Source organism: Neovison vison, chromosome 11 (genome assembly GCF_020171115.1).
Source record: "Neovison vison isolate M4711 chromosome 11, ASM_NN_V1, whole genome shotgun sequence".
Lineage (NCBI taxonomy): Eukaryota > Metazoa > Chordata > Mammalia > Carnivora > Mustelidae > Neogale > Neogale vison.
Genome location: NC_058101.1, coordinates 175,147,491 through 175,161,849, shown reverse-complemented (window position 1 = coordinate 175,161,849; position 14,359 = coordinate 175,147,491). Strand labels below are relative to the sequence as shown.

Sequence of the window (14,359 nt, the reverse complement as noted above, 5' to 3'; positions counted from 1 at the left end):
GGATCATATTCAAATGAACTATGGCATATTAATTATTAAACTGATGTTTAATAAACTGCAGTGTATTTATACTGGTGTAGTGAAAAACAAAGTTATAAATGAAAACAAAGTTATTCAAATTAGGATAGATGGTATTCATGGACATGGACCATGATTCCTCATGCATTGCTAAGTTTCTTCATTTGACAATTTTTTAAAAGGTTTTATTTATTTATTTGACAGAGAGAGAGATCTTAAGCAGGCAGAGAGGCAAGAATGGCGTGGGAGATCGGGAAGCAGGCTCCCTGCAGAGCAGAGAACCCAATGAAGGGCTCAATCCCAAGACCCTGAGATCGTGACCTGAGGCGAAGGCAGAGGGTTAACCCATTGAGCCACCTATGCACCCCTCACCTGACATTTTGAAACAAGCATTCATGGAGTTGTCAGCTCTGCACTGGGCATAGTACAGGGAACAATGGAGGTAACGGTCCCTGTCACGGAGCTCATACTCTAGCTGGGGAAGCTGATAATAATTAAGATAAATAAGTAGAACATGGAGTATGTTTGTCATGATTGCTCAGGAAGAAAAAAAGAAATGAGGGGGAATACAAGGTTTGTGTAAGAAATGTATCATATTTTAAAGTGGCCCAAGAAGACCTCATTGTGGAGGGCACTTCTGACTAAAGACGTGAAAGACGTGAGGAAGGGATCATGCAGGGATCTGGAGGAAGAGAGCAAAAAGTAGAGGGAACACCACAGAGAAAAGTCCCATGTGTTCCTGGTGCAAATCGTAGGTCAGAGTGACTGACACTAATTGAGTCAGAGGTACAATCATCTACAGGCAACAGCCAGCATGCTCCCCATGCTGCCACATACAAAAAGCAATAGCAAGAGAGAGATTTTACTTATCCATATGTACATGAGATCGGGGAGAAAAGGGTGAAAACAAAAGCTGGAAAAATGTGCCTTTGAACATCATTGTAGCTATATGATTATGTAACATGTATTTTTTCTTTATCATTGATAAGTTATCTAGACATTCTATACTGACTATGTATTTCTTTTCTTTTTTAAAAAAAGAAAACAAATTTTAAAAAATAATTTTTACAAGAAAGAGTGAGCACATCTTGACTCCCACCATCTTGGAAGTTCACAATCAAAAGGGGAGAGATCACGCATGTTTCAATGAGATTCTCTTTCCGCTCTCTGGGAAGAAACCAAGCAACAGATGGAGCGGATCTTTAGGGATATCTAGTAAGCAGAGCCACAGTATGACCCACTTCAAAATCTGGGTCCCCTGTCTATGGCCCCTTATCCTACAGGTTCCCAAGTGGGTCAAATTACTTACCTATGTAGACTTCTGAACAAACTGCAGGGCAACGTGGTAACACCCTCACTTTGTAAGATCTGAAGAAAAACTGCCAAGGCAGCAAGATGTGTGGTGCATTTTGCCCAAATCTAAACCCCCCCGTGGTTTTTAATCTTTACCTCTCCAAATGCCTTTCTTCCCATCTTCAGTATCTACAGAGAGGACAATCCGAAACAGACCCTCGGACTCCACTCCCTGCTGCTGTCAGTACTGCTACAGCACTGGGGGAAAGAACTAAAAGGAGAAGCTCTGAAGAAAAAGAAAAACAAAACAAAACAAAAAGTAATGGAGGGTTTTAAAGGAAAAATAAATAAATATATCAACCAGATTTACCATGAATATTCAGAAAGAAAGTCTACATTCTCACAGCGTAGTACTGTAGCGTCAGCATTACCCGAGAACATGCTACAAGTACAATATCCAGGGTCCCACCGCTGACGTGCATCATCAGTAATTTTCCCAGTGGGACAGAGCTCGAGTGATTCTGTCCTATCTAAAGAATGCGCCAAGTCCACTGCAGGAATTGTTTTCTCAGACTTTCCCACCCTCTACGTAAGGGAAAGATCATTTGATTGAGGGCTTCCGAATGGCTAAGAACTTTCTGTCAGGAACTCTCCATCACTGCTCTGTGCTCTGTGGAGGTTTCTGAAAGCGGGGTCTCCTGATGATAGCCACACCTACCAAGGCTCATTTACTTTGCTAGTGGTCTGACTGGGCTGAAGCTAAGCCATTCACACCTTCTCTAGGGCAGCCTGAGGAGACCACGTGCAGTTCTGCTTTTCTCCTCCTGTTCCCTCAACTGTGAGTGAGCATGTCTATCATTGTGAAATGTTTCGCTGGTAAGTTTATCTCTCTGGATAATAAACACTGTCCTCTTACGAAAAGTTCTGAGCCCTTTCTTTCAACAAGGAGACTCGATGAAACATTCTGTATCTCTGTTATAATCCTGTAATTTTATCTTTGATTGCTCAGTAATACTTTCTTCTCCCAGCAGGGTGGGATCATCCCTTTGCTATTAAAACTGGCACACACTGAAGGCCCTTAAGTCCCAACCTGAAGGGGCCAGATGGAAGGTATTCTGAGATTCTCATTTACCATTGAATATGTACTTGGTCTCTGAGGTCGCCTGTACAAAAAAGTCAGAAGAAATTACAAACTCACTCGTTTTTCTGTGTCAGTTCAACTAAGCAAGCCATCCAAAAGAAATACCTTCTAATAGGAAATATGCAAAATAAAACAATCAGTAAAATGCCTATTCCTTGAAAAAATAACTTATGTAGTCATAATTTCAGAGAATCTTTCTACATCAGACAGAGACCAAGTTTAGCATAGTAAGGGTCCTATGAGCTTGGATGGTATGTGCCTTTTTGTTTTATTTTTAAATAAACTTTTATTTTTGAATAGTTTTAAATCTACAGAAAAGTTGAGATGGGATAGTACAGAAAGTTTCTCTATGCCCTTCACTCAGCTTCCCCTTATGTTAACATCTTACATAACCATGATACAGTCTTCGAAATGAGGAAATTAGCACCGGTACATTACTATAACCTCAACCCCAGACTGCATTCGGCTTTCACCAGTTTTTCCTCTCATGTTCTTTTTCTGTTCCCGGATCCAGTCCAGGATACCACATTGCATTTAGCATGTTGCTTTTTAGTTCTCTTTTGCTCCTCCCTGCCAACTTCTGGATTGGAACTTCATATAGAATAGCCACTTATAAAGGGCTGTTAATTAACTAACACAGCACCCCGTGTTTTATAACTGGTAGCAATTCTGCTCGGCACATGAGGCGACCCACCCTGCAGTGTCACCAGTCGGCCTCTGAGGTTCAGCCAACCTTACCCAGACTTTGACACCATCTCAGCTAGTCCTGGGATTGGAGCAAGAAATCTATTTTGGGCTCACATAAACTGGACAATCTAACCAAGCACTACTGATTCCTATCCTTGAAGATAAAATCCAGTTTGTTGGGGGGAGCAGTTCTTTGCAATAATACTCCCAGAATGGCTGGAATGACAAATTGTTTAGGAGTCTATAGTTTTGTTTTTTTTTTGTTTTGTTTTTTAATTACCAGTTTATTCAAAGGTTACAATATGACCAGGATCTGGGGAAAGGTAGGAAAAACAGAAATCACCCATGATTCCTTGGATAGGATCCTCTTGACAAACTTCCTGTGCAGTTACCTCCTCTCTGGCCTCCCACACCCTCTTCTCAGTGGATTCACCTCTAGAACAATGAGGGAATGAGAGAGAGACATGCAGAGGAAAATAAACAAAACCTTTAGCCAAAAGTGAAGTTCAAAAACAGCCCATCCATACCCTGGTCCTCAGGGCGGCTCCAAAGGGATGGTTTCTGGGGGTACAAAAATGGCTTCCTGAGTGGAAGCAAATGTCTCTCACATCACTGTTAATTCAAGTTCTTCAAAATCTTTCTCTTTCTCTCTCTCTCTCAATATCTCTCTCTCTCTCTCTCTCTCTCTCACACACACACACACTTCCTAAGGTTCAATTGTGGCATTAACACAGGATTTCCAGGACCCTTAGATATGAAAAAAGCAAACAATCAAGTCTAATTCTTGGAGATACTTAATACTAACCACCCAGATGGGAAATGGGGAAGGCCTGGAAATCAACCGGGGGCACTTCTTAAATGCATTATACCAAACTGAGGATTTTCCTTTTTTTTTTCTTTTTTAAATTAATACATTGGCATGAGTTCAATGACAATGCATTAGAGAAAAGAAAAAAAAAGAATTTAACTAAAAATATAATAAAATTTTTCAATGTAAAAAAATAGAAAGCACTGGAAAATATGCAACTGAACAAATAGAAAATCAGATGGAGAAGATACTCAAAGCCCTCTTAAGTGCAGCTCTCCCATGAGCCACAAGGCATAAACCCCCACACTCCTCGGAAGCTCTATCCTTCCTTGAGGCTATCTCTGGCCAGGTGTGAGGCTCTGGTACATCTTTCTCAGTAGGACCAAGCAGCCACCTACGTAATCTTCAACTTCCCACCCCTGACGTGAGTGTAGGTCAACAACAGATTTACGTTTCCTTAATTCTGAAGTAAGGATGAATGTCTGCATCTGAACCTACTTACCAACATCTTGGCCATATTATTTAGCTTCAAAAATTTGTTGAATACACCAGCACTGTTAATGGTCCTTAGTAAAGCAATCTCATTTAGGTGACTGCTGTCATCATGGGTGATGTCAGTCAGCATTGTTCAGTATGAACAGCACTAGGATTACTGCACCATTCAGGAAAACTGTCTCCAAATTTTGCTTAATAATTTTTTTTTAATTTTCTAGAAAATGCTATGATTGCTTTGTATGAATACAAGCATTCGTCTGAGGTCAGGAGCACTTGCATCATCCCCCACTTCTGTTGTCATCACCCATTTGAGTTACAGAAAAAGGATGACAGGGAGTATGACATCAATGGCCAGCTAGGTCACGGGCCAGACAAAATTTCATAGCCATTGCGTAAACCTTTTTAGAAGTTCCTGTCTCCTGACAGCACAATCTGAATGAGGGGGGTGGGGTGGAGAGACAGGCTCAGAGGCAGAATAGCAAATGTCCTGAGAAAGCTATTTTTAAGCCTTAAAGTGACGTTGAGGTTAGAGGTTTCCTGAACCATAGAGCTTTATCTTAAAGCCAAACCATATGTCTGCACTGTAGTACCATTAGCTAGAAGCATCTTAGGCGGGTAGGAATTTCATGTTTATAACAAGGTAAGTACACAATCAAATCACAAATACTTTAAAATCACTTTTCCACCTCTCTCCTTATGCTTGCAATGTTTTTGTAGCGTTCTCTGCTTCTCTTTATAAAGCGCTCCAAATGTGTCCTTAAGTAAATTGTCCTTAGATATAAGAAAGTCACACCTAAACCATTCTCTTGTTTTCCTGTGATACACAAAAATAAAATTAGGTGGTGAGACCCCAAGAGGAAAAGCCAGACTCGGAACACCAACGAACAACCCTCTCTGGCCAAGAGCAAAAGGAGAAAACCATGGAGAAGCGTAGCAGGCTAAAGGAAACACCAATGGAATGATGGGACTCTACGTGTAGAACAGACTGGCACAGGGACGCAAACACTGTTTCCAGCCATCTCTATCTGTGAGCCCATATTCATTCTCCACACAAGAATGCCGCACATAGAAGAACACAAAGAGCTGGAAGCCCCACCCCACCATGGGAACAAGGCCATTTCATCCCCACCTGACTGACTCTACAAGTGCATTTTCACTCAGAGAGAATCCAGAAATGGAGGAAGGTCTTCTCTGACTGCAGTAGCAGAAGTGTGGCTTGTTGAAACCATGGGGAACGACTGGTCCTCCAGACAGCAGCTCTCAGAGCATTGCCCATGAATATCAAGAGCCTAGAAGCCTCCTGAGTCAGGACAGAAAAGAAGCAGGGAATGAGCATCCCTCTCCCAGGCCCAAAACATGCCTTCTCATAGAAATTACCTTGGAGAGATTGGTTAAGTATAGTCGAAAAGGTTCTCTTGATTCTTGGCCTCAGGTACACAATGAGCTAATGAGGATGAGTAAAGCATGTGGAACTCTAACCAGCGTTTAGAGTATTAGTTCTATGGATAAAAGGTTCCAAACTCCAGACAACAGATTCACAAATGAATTATTGAACAAAATACACGTGTACTTTGGTGACTACTGAAGGGCTGGGACAGGGGCTTTGTTTTTGCCCGTCATCTTGAAGAAAGGCACTGCTGGGGGAGAAGGTCTGTGACACTCTCCAGTGTCACATCTAAAATTGAACTTGGATAAATGCCCCCCTCCCGTGTGGACAGCAGTGTCCTCAAGCCCTGTGGTAGTTGCCCCTCCACATCAAACCCAGCCAAGACTATTCCCCCAAAGGCCAGGTGAGCTACCCTGCTTCCTTAGCACCTCAGTGTTCTCCTGGGCTCTGGGGGATTGTCTCCTCTGCATTTATACCTCTCTGTACAAAAGTCACTTCCTCTTCTCAGTTCTTGGCCCAGTCAAGTCACCCTGGGATAAAGAACCATGGGAAAACAGGTAGACTGACCACACTCTGGGACCACCCTCGGTGATGTAATCTTGATGAGAGGGAGGGGAAGGGATGACAATGCCCTGCAGGGAGCCAGATCTGGTATCTGTGGTCGACCTACGCCCCACAGGAATCAGGGTGTAAAATTACTTCCTTGGCTTTGAGCAGGATTTAAAGTTTATCATATTACACATACGTGATATGCTCTGTCAGTTCCCCCAACCAAAAAAAAAAAAAAAAAAAAAAGTTGGATTTTGTCCTAATCTGTTTCGTAGATCAGTACATCTTTGGACAATGTTTTAAGATGACATCTAGCTTTTCAGTTGTCTGACATATTCACAGCTACTTATTAATTTTCTAATATTGCTGGGCATCAAAGATGAAAAGATATAGGCTCTGACCTTCAGAAACCCATCAGGAAAGGAGAGAGAATGACACATAACTGGGTCAATTGATTTCAATATGTGATATGTTCTATCATAGACAAGGGAAGGCATGGCAGATAGAATAACTCTTCCTAAGAGAGCTGATGCTTTCCTAGAGGAACAAATTTTGGTTTTTTTTTTTGTTTTGTTTTTTAAAGATTTTATTTATTTATGTGACAGGCAGAGATTACAAGTAGGCAGAGAGGCAGGCAGAGAGAGAGAGGAGGAAGCAGGCTCCCTGCCGAGCAGAGAACCCAATGTGGGGCTCGATCCCAGGACCCTGGGGTCACGACCCAAGCTGAAGGCAGAAGCTTTAGCCCACTGAGACACCCAGGTGCCCCCAAATGTTTATTTTTTAAAAAACATTTGTTTGTTTGTTCACCTGCTTATGATGGGAAGGGGCAGATGGAGATAGAGGAGAGAAGCAGACTCCCTGCTGATCACAGGGCTCGATCTCAGGACCCTGAGATTATGACCTGAGCTAAAATCAAGAATCAACCAACTGAGCCACCCAGGCACCCCAAAGAAGAAATGTTTAAAATGCATTTTGAAGGATGGGAGAGACTTTGCCAAACCTGTGAAATGTGGAGACGAGAAAGGAGATGGTGCCATCTGGAAAAGGGAAGAAGTGAGGCATAGGATACTTGAGGGAGGGTATAATGTGGACGGATCAGCACCGGCAGGAACAAAGATAGGCTGGAGATCTAGGATGAGAAGGGAAGCTGGTGCTCACAGCCCTCCACACCCATCTTCAGAAGAGCTGTTTTGACCGATGGATTGCTAGTCAAGATTATACTTCTTGTGTAATCCATTTGTATTTCCACTAATAAAGCTGGCACAACGACTCCTTTCCCATCACCACCTGACTTGTAAGGGCCACTTTGCAAGAGAACCAGCTAGGAGCCAAGCTGCAGGGAGCACATTCAAGAGGGAAGTCATTTCAGAATCACCAGGCATTAGAGCTGTGCTTCCTGAGACACCTGTAAGTGTGTTTATTCCTGCTAAGTCAGCAACTTCAAAGTATAGGTTTCTCAATTAATTGTAAAGTGGCAATCAGGCTGTGGGGAGAGCGACATGGAAGAGTTAGAGGGATTCACAGTGGCTGTATTCACTCAATCCCCAAAGAGGCAAAGAGGACCTAATTAGAAACAAAGCTAATGGAACATTTTTCCTGAGGTGCTTTTCACAGGGAAACTTCTTACACATTCTTCTTGTGTATGTTTGTATCAATCAAAATCCATGAGGGTGCTGGATACAAATATCTTATGGTAGCTGCATTACTCTGACACAATATAGACTGTTCTAAATGTGGCGCAAGGAGCCATTGCTTGAAATCACAATGCTTACTCCGAGATACACAGACCTCACTGATCCTGAGCTGCCACCATAGGGTAGGACCATCCGACCATCCTTTGGCGGCTCTCACTCTGGGGCTATGTACACTGAGGAACTCCTTTAGAATCATGATTTCATTTCTACCTTCTGTCAGAGATGGCATTGCATTTAAGGAACCAGGGAGAATGAGAGATAAGAGAAGGACTTTATAAAACCAAGAAACATTCTTCTGAACAATTATATAATCGTATAATTTTGATAATATTTATCATTATACCATCTAAGCTGGGATACTCTAATTTCCATTCTACTTTTCCTCTCTTTTTTTTTTTCTCAACAGATACCCATCCATGGTACTTTCCTAGATCAAGCTTCGATCTGATTTCCACTACTGCCATGTTGTTTTTGACATTATTACAGACACCTGTAAGTATATTTAAACAGTTCACTGGCTAAATGAGACAAATGAACACTTTAAGAAATAAAATCTTTCCTATTTCCCTACTTAAAACAACATCCTTACAGACTACCCAAATGCCCCTGTCCTTGTGCAAACTCTGAAGGCTAATCATGTTGCCTTTATTTGGTCAAAGAGATTGTGTGTTAAACCACATGACCTGGAGCAAACTTGCTCCAGATGCATCTTTTCTCATTCATTCAGTGCCATCAAGTTCATGGGCTTTTCTGGACAAATGGTTTCAAAAAATGTAGCCAACCATCAATTATTCAGTAACTGATTAAGTAGGCTGTCAATTACATGATTCTCTTATTTCTCAATTTTCTCTCTCTTGACTTTTGGCCTCTCCACCATCTTACTGCAGATAGCTCTTTCCCAGAGGACACACACTGCACGCGAATAGAGAGAAGATGGGAGTCAGGCTGGTGGTCTCGTAATTAGCTCCTCAGGGCCCCATCAGCCCTGAGCATCCCTGGAGAATGTACTTTAGGTCAGAGATCCATAGATTATGGCCAGCCCAAAACTGGCCCACTACCTGCCTTTTCAAAAAAAGTTTTATTGGAGCATGGCTATGCTCATTTGCTTACAAGTTGTCTATGGCTGCTTTTTCACTACAACAGACTACCCTGGGGTCACGACCTTGCCTTGTGATGGCGGAGTAATTGCAATGGAAGTCAAATGGCTTCAAACGCTTACCTCTTGGCCCTTTATAGAAGCAGTTTGCTAAACCTGTCTTAGGCACTTGGGCTAATAAGTTCAGCTTCTTAGAGCATGTTCTAATTAAGATGAAGCCTTCCATTCTCTAGTTCGTTTCCCAGATTTCACACTGACCCCCAGTAGGAATCTTCTAAATATTAAGGCCACCCTAGTGCATCAGAAATGTAGAAAAACCTATTTTGGAAGGATACCATTAACTGCAAATAAAAGAAAACAGTTAATCAAGGAATTTTTTATTCTAAGGATTTTTTTTTTTTCTCATATAATAAGTCAAACAGTAATTCAGCTCCTGGGTTACTTTTGTTAGTGGCTCAGCGACTCAGTTATTTTGATCCTCCCAGCTTGCCATGCTTAGTCTATCTGATTCGCGCTTTAGGTTACCTCTCCTTAAGGCCCTAAGGTGGTGGTTAGAGTTCCAGTCATCTCATGCTGACACGGCAATGTCCAGCAGTAGAACAATCTTCTCAAGTCTATTTTTAAGATTGAGTGAAACTATTCCCATAACTGCCATTCCTACTATCCAGCTGTCTTGCCTTGTATCTCAGTAGCCAGCATAGCACCGCATGCTACCATATTCAAATGATGACTGGCAAAGACACAAGGGCCACTGCTTACTCCAGTCAAGATTGAGCCCTTGGAGCTGGGATGGATACCTCTCTCTCCTGAGGCTTATGGCTTAGCTTAGAAGGACCCTCATGTGAAACATACAGAGGGCTCTGCCAGAAGGAAAAAGGAAAGGGAACATCAATGTTGAGTAGGCAACCAACGTCAGCTGTAGATTGGTATGAATCCCTTTTCACCCCTATATGCATAACTCACAGGGTATGTCCAATTAGAGATGAGCAAGTTGCTCACCAGTTATAAAGTACAGTACTTCATTATAACAATAGAGAATATTTTGTATTTTGATAAAAATAGTTCCATGAACTATCACCATGAACTCAAGTACATCATTTTCTCTCTCTGGACCTTAAAAGGTTAAAACAAGATGAAAATCTCTTCCAGGTCTGGAATACAAAAACCATTATTAATTCAAAACCTTGAATAAAGGAACATTGGGTATTTGAATAAATATTTTATTTATATGTTTTTATATTTATAAGCTGCATTTTTACACAAAGGATATGAGCCAACCTTAAAAAACCTAAATACCAAAAGGGAAAATAAGTAGTCATGGGAATTGGTGCTGACAGATAATAAGGGAAGGAAAACATTAACGACAGAGGTAAGGAGAGCATACAGAAATGCAAACCGCATGTTCCTGGAGACTTGCAAGAGAAGCCACCTAAAAATTGAGTACCTAGCTCTCCATAATTTGAAACAAGAAGGGAAACACAGTAAGTTATAAGACTGACAAAATCCATTAGATAAAATCACAATAACGGTTTAGAGACAGAAGAGATTTTCTTGACATTAAGACTTCAGATAAATTTCATTCATGTCTCCTCATAAAGAGCACATCGCAATAAATAGTATTCTTAGTATCAACATTTTATAAGTATGATATTTGGTTAAAGTAATATTACCCACTGAAACAAGCAAACCCTAATATTTCAATACCTTAACATTAAATACAAAAAATTTGCTCTTGCTCATATAACATTCAATGCTGGGGTTTCAGGCCACTAGTTTTCCATCTTGTGGATGCATTCCACTCCAGGGGCTCAGAGCTATCTGCATTCAGCTACAGCAGATTTTCTCAACTTTGACACTATTGGCATGTTAGAGCAATGCTCTGTTCTGGAGGGCTGTCCTGCGCATAGGATGGTGTTTAGAAGCGTCACAGGCCATAATCATGACAATCAAAAATACTGTCAATAGTTCCCTGGGGGATAAAATTGCTTCTGCCTGAGGACTGCTGAGCTAAAGTTTGGGTCAAGAAAGAGCAGAGAGAGCAGATCTCCTTTTTATTGACATCTAATTTACACACACAAATGATCAGATCGTAAGTGTTCAGTTCAATGAGTTTTGAAAATTGTTACATCTCTGTAATAATCACCATCCAAAACAAGATGTCAGTCATTTCCCACCCCTAGAAAATTTCCCTGTCTGGTCAATCCATCATCCTCTCCCAGGCAGCTACTTTCTGGTATCACCATAGGATAGTTTTGTCTTTTCTTGGGCTTCATATAAGTAGAATTACTCAATATGCATTTGTTTGTATTTGGCTTCTTCTGCTCAACACAGTACTCTGAAGCTCACTCATGTTGTTGCATAAATCAGTAGTTCTTTCCTTCATACTGGTGAACAGTATTCTACCGTAGGACAATACTACAGATGTGTTAAATTTATTAGCAGCTGCACCCTTTCTTTTTTAAATAATTTTTCCTGAGAGTGATGTGCGTCACTTCTGTTCACATTTCACTGGTGAGAACTAGTAGTATAACCCATCTAAATGTAACAAAGTCTGGGTAGTGATGTCTTTACTGGGCAGACCCTTGTCAGTGATGATTCTGTCCTCTGAAAGTTGGAACATAAATCTTGGAGGACAGTTCATTATCTCTGTCATATCTAGTGTTCAAATGTGAGATCTATTGATTGTTTTTGGCCTTTAGGCTAAGAGGTGAAAGTTGCTTGAAGTTCTTCCATCACGTATATAGTAACTTTTGAAATATAGCAGTGGCAGTATCGTAGCCAATGAGGTTTATCCGAGGCGCGATTATTGCTAATTGAAATATAGCCTCAAAAACTATCAGCTGGGGTACCTGGGTGGCTCAGTCAGTTGAGCATCTGACTCTTGACTTCAGCTCAGGTCATGATCTCAGGGTAGTGAGACTGAGCCCTGAGTAGGGCGCCATCCTAAATGTGGAACCTGCGTAAGATTCTCTCTGTCCCGGGGCGCCTGGGTGGCTCAGTGGGTTGAAGCCTCTGCCTTCAGCTTGGGTCATGATCCCAGGGTCCTGGGATCGAGCCCCGCATTGGGCTCTCTGCTTGGCGGGGAGCCTGCTTCCCTCTCTCTCTCTGCCTGCCTCTCTGCCTACTTGTGATCTCTGTCTGTCAAGTAAATAGATTAAATCTTTAAAAAAAAAAAAAAAAGATTCTCTCTGTCCCTTCCCCTCTGTTTCTCCCCCACCATTCATACATCCTCTAAATAAATAAATAGAAGCTATCAGGTTTGCAAACATTTACTAGGCAACTATGTTAAGTAACAAAGTAAACTCATACTGCAGTTAATTACCCACAAGTTCTAACCAAATATTAAATAACCAATCAATACCCAAAGCAACGAAGAACTTTTAGCTAATGAATTAGTGCTTTTCTTTGTACATTTTTCCTGAAGTCTCAATATTTAAAAAATAAATTGTTCTTGATTAGAACATGATTGACAAGGTATAAACAGGAATATATTTGAATAACCATATAATGTTTAAAATCTGCAGAACTGTGACACACAGAAGACTCAACTTGAATTTCATAGATCTAAATATATTTGCTTTAACTTAAAGAAAAAATATGTTCATAATAATAGAAATGAAAATCGAATATTTATCACTGTTAACTATGAATGGAAATACCTATTCATGAATTCATGAATATTTTCAGAACAAAATATTTCCCACAATTAAGGGGTTGTGACCCTAAAAATATATTGAGAAAACATAATAGTCTTTTCTGTTTAAATAATGCTAAAAAGTAAAACAGACCAGCATTCTGTTTTATTTTTACTAATGATAATATATTAAAAAACTCAATAAAAATACATAAAAGTAAAGCTGTGATTAAACATGAGTTGATATAAATATATTCCTCATTTCAAAAGATGAGTGTATCTATTGCATCATATAAAATAGACTTTTTTTTACATATTTGCACTAATATGCCACCATATGGTGATTATTTTTGAATTGCCTAACCTACCATATTCACAACACTTCATTCTTTATTGTCTAAAATATTTGATTTGTACACAGTGTGCATTTCTGTATATATGAGTTTTTAAATTTGTTCTCAACATGTATTCCATAAAACAGCTCAGACCTCGGTGTGTACATGGTGGGTCTGGCTGGTGTAGGCCTGGCAAGAGTCTCATAAGGATCTAGGGAAGTTCCAGGGAAATATCTCTCCCTGAAAGAAGGATCTGGCTCAGAGACAAAGGGTCCTGAGAAGAGCACCTGAAGAAGGAAGGTCAGAACCAGTAGCAGGTACTGGGAGGACAGAAGTCCCAATAGGTAAAGGAGAGCAGGCTTAGGCACACAGTTGACTTTAGAGAGCTGGAGAGCACACAATGAGGATCCTGGGGTTGCAGCTCCAAGAAGCCTGAGCAAAAAATTAGGCACCTGATGTTAGGACAGCTGGTCATTAGAAGCAAACTCCAATCCATTGGGCTGCATTTGTGTCCAGGACTTTTATGGCCAGGAAGCATGGGCAATGACAGGAATGGGCCACTGCCACAGAGTGGCAGGCTCTCAAGTAAAGGAGGAAGGACAATTTAATAGCTACCTAACGTATCCAATGGTCCATGAGGTCAGGATAAGTCTTAAAGCAGGCATGACTCATACTTATTTTAAGAGTCATGGGACAGACCTTCATCATCCCTTCCCCAAAAATGGTCTGAGGCTGCCCCAGCTGTGGGAAGGAAAGGAACACAGAAGTTGGGAATCAGGGACACCCAGAAACCACAAGCTGAGCATGACCTCCCATATTATTAAAACAAATAAACAAACTTAATGCGGTTGAAGTAAATTGACATTCTTTTATAAGAGCCTGAGTGCACCTTTGTAGGGAGAAAGCTATTACAGGGGTTCAATGGGCAAAGTAGACTCCATTCTTAGGCCTCCATAAGGTCTGATACTCTCTTTGCAATAATCAGAAACTTGTATATTTCAATTCCAAAATGCCTTGAAACTCCATTATGTTCTACATTTTAAAAAGTCCTTTCCCGAAAGATGGTAACTGAATCTAATTTGCAATGCATGCCTAGTCATAATGTTAATTCACAGAAGCTGTATTAATAATATCATACACTTCAAAGTGAATCCTGTATATTCTATCGAATTAACTGGAGTTGTTCAGGCGCCTGTTAACAAGTTGCTGAAATGCAGAAGCT

General features: G+C 40.8%; 1 protein-coding gene and 1 non-coding gene across 3 annotated transcripts in view; one reads left to right on the top strand and one right to left on the bottom strand.

The window, feature by feature from the left end:
* ZMAT4 (zinc finger matrin-type 4) overlaps positions 1-14,359 on the bottom strand; it is a 362,015-nt gene that overhangs the window by 183,859 nt on the left and 163,797 nt on the right. The window lies entirely within an intron of this gene.
* LOC122890651 lies at positions 11,921-12,059 on the top strand. Its single transcript, XR_006381115.1, has one exon. It is a non-coding gene; the product is annotated as a U4 spliceosomal RNA (small nuclear RNA).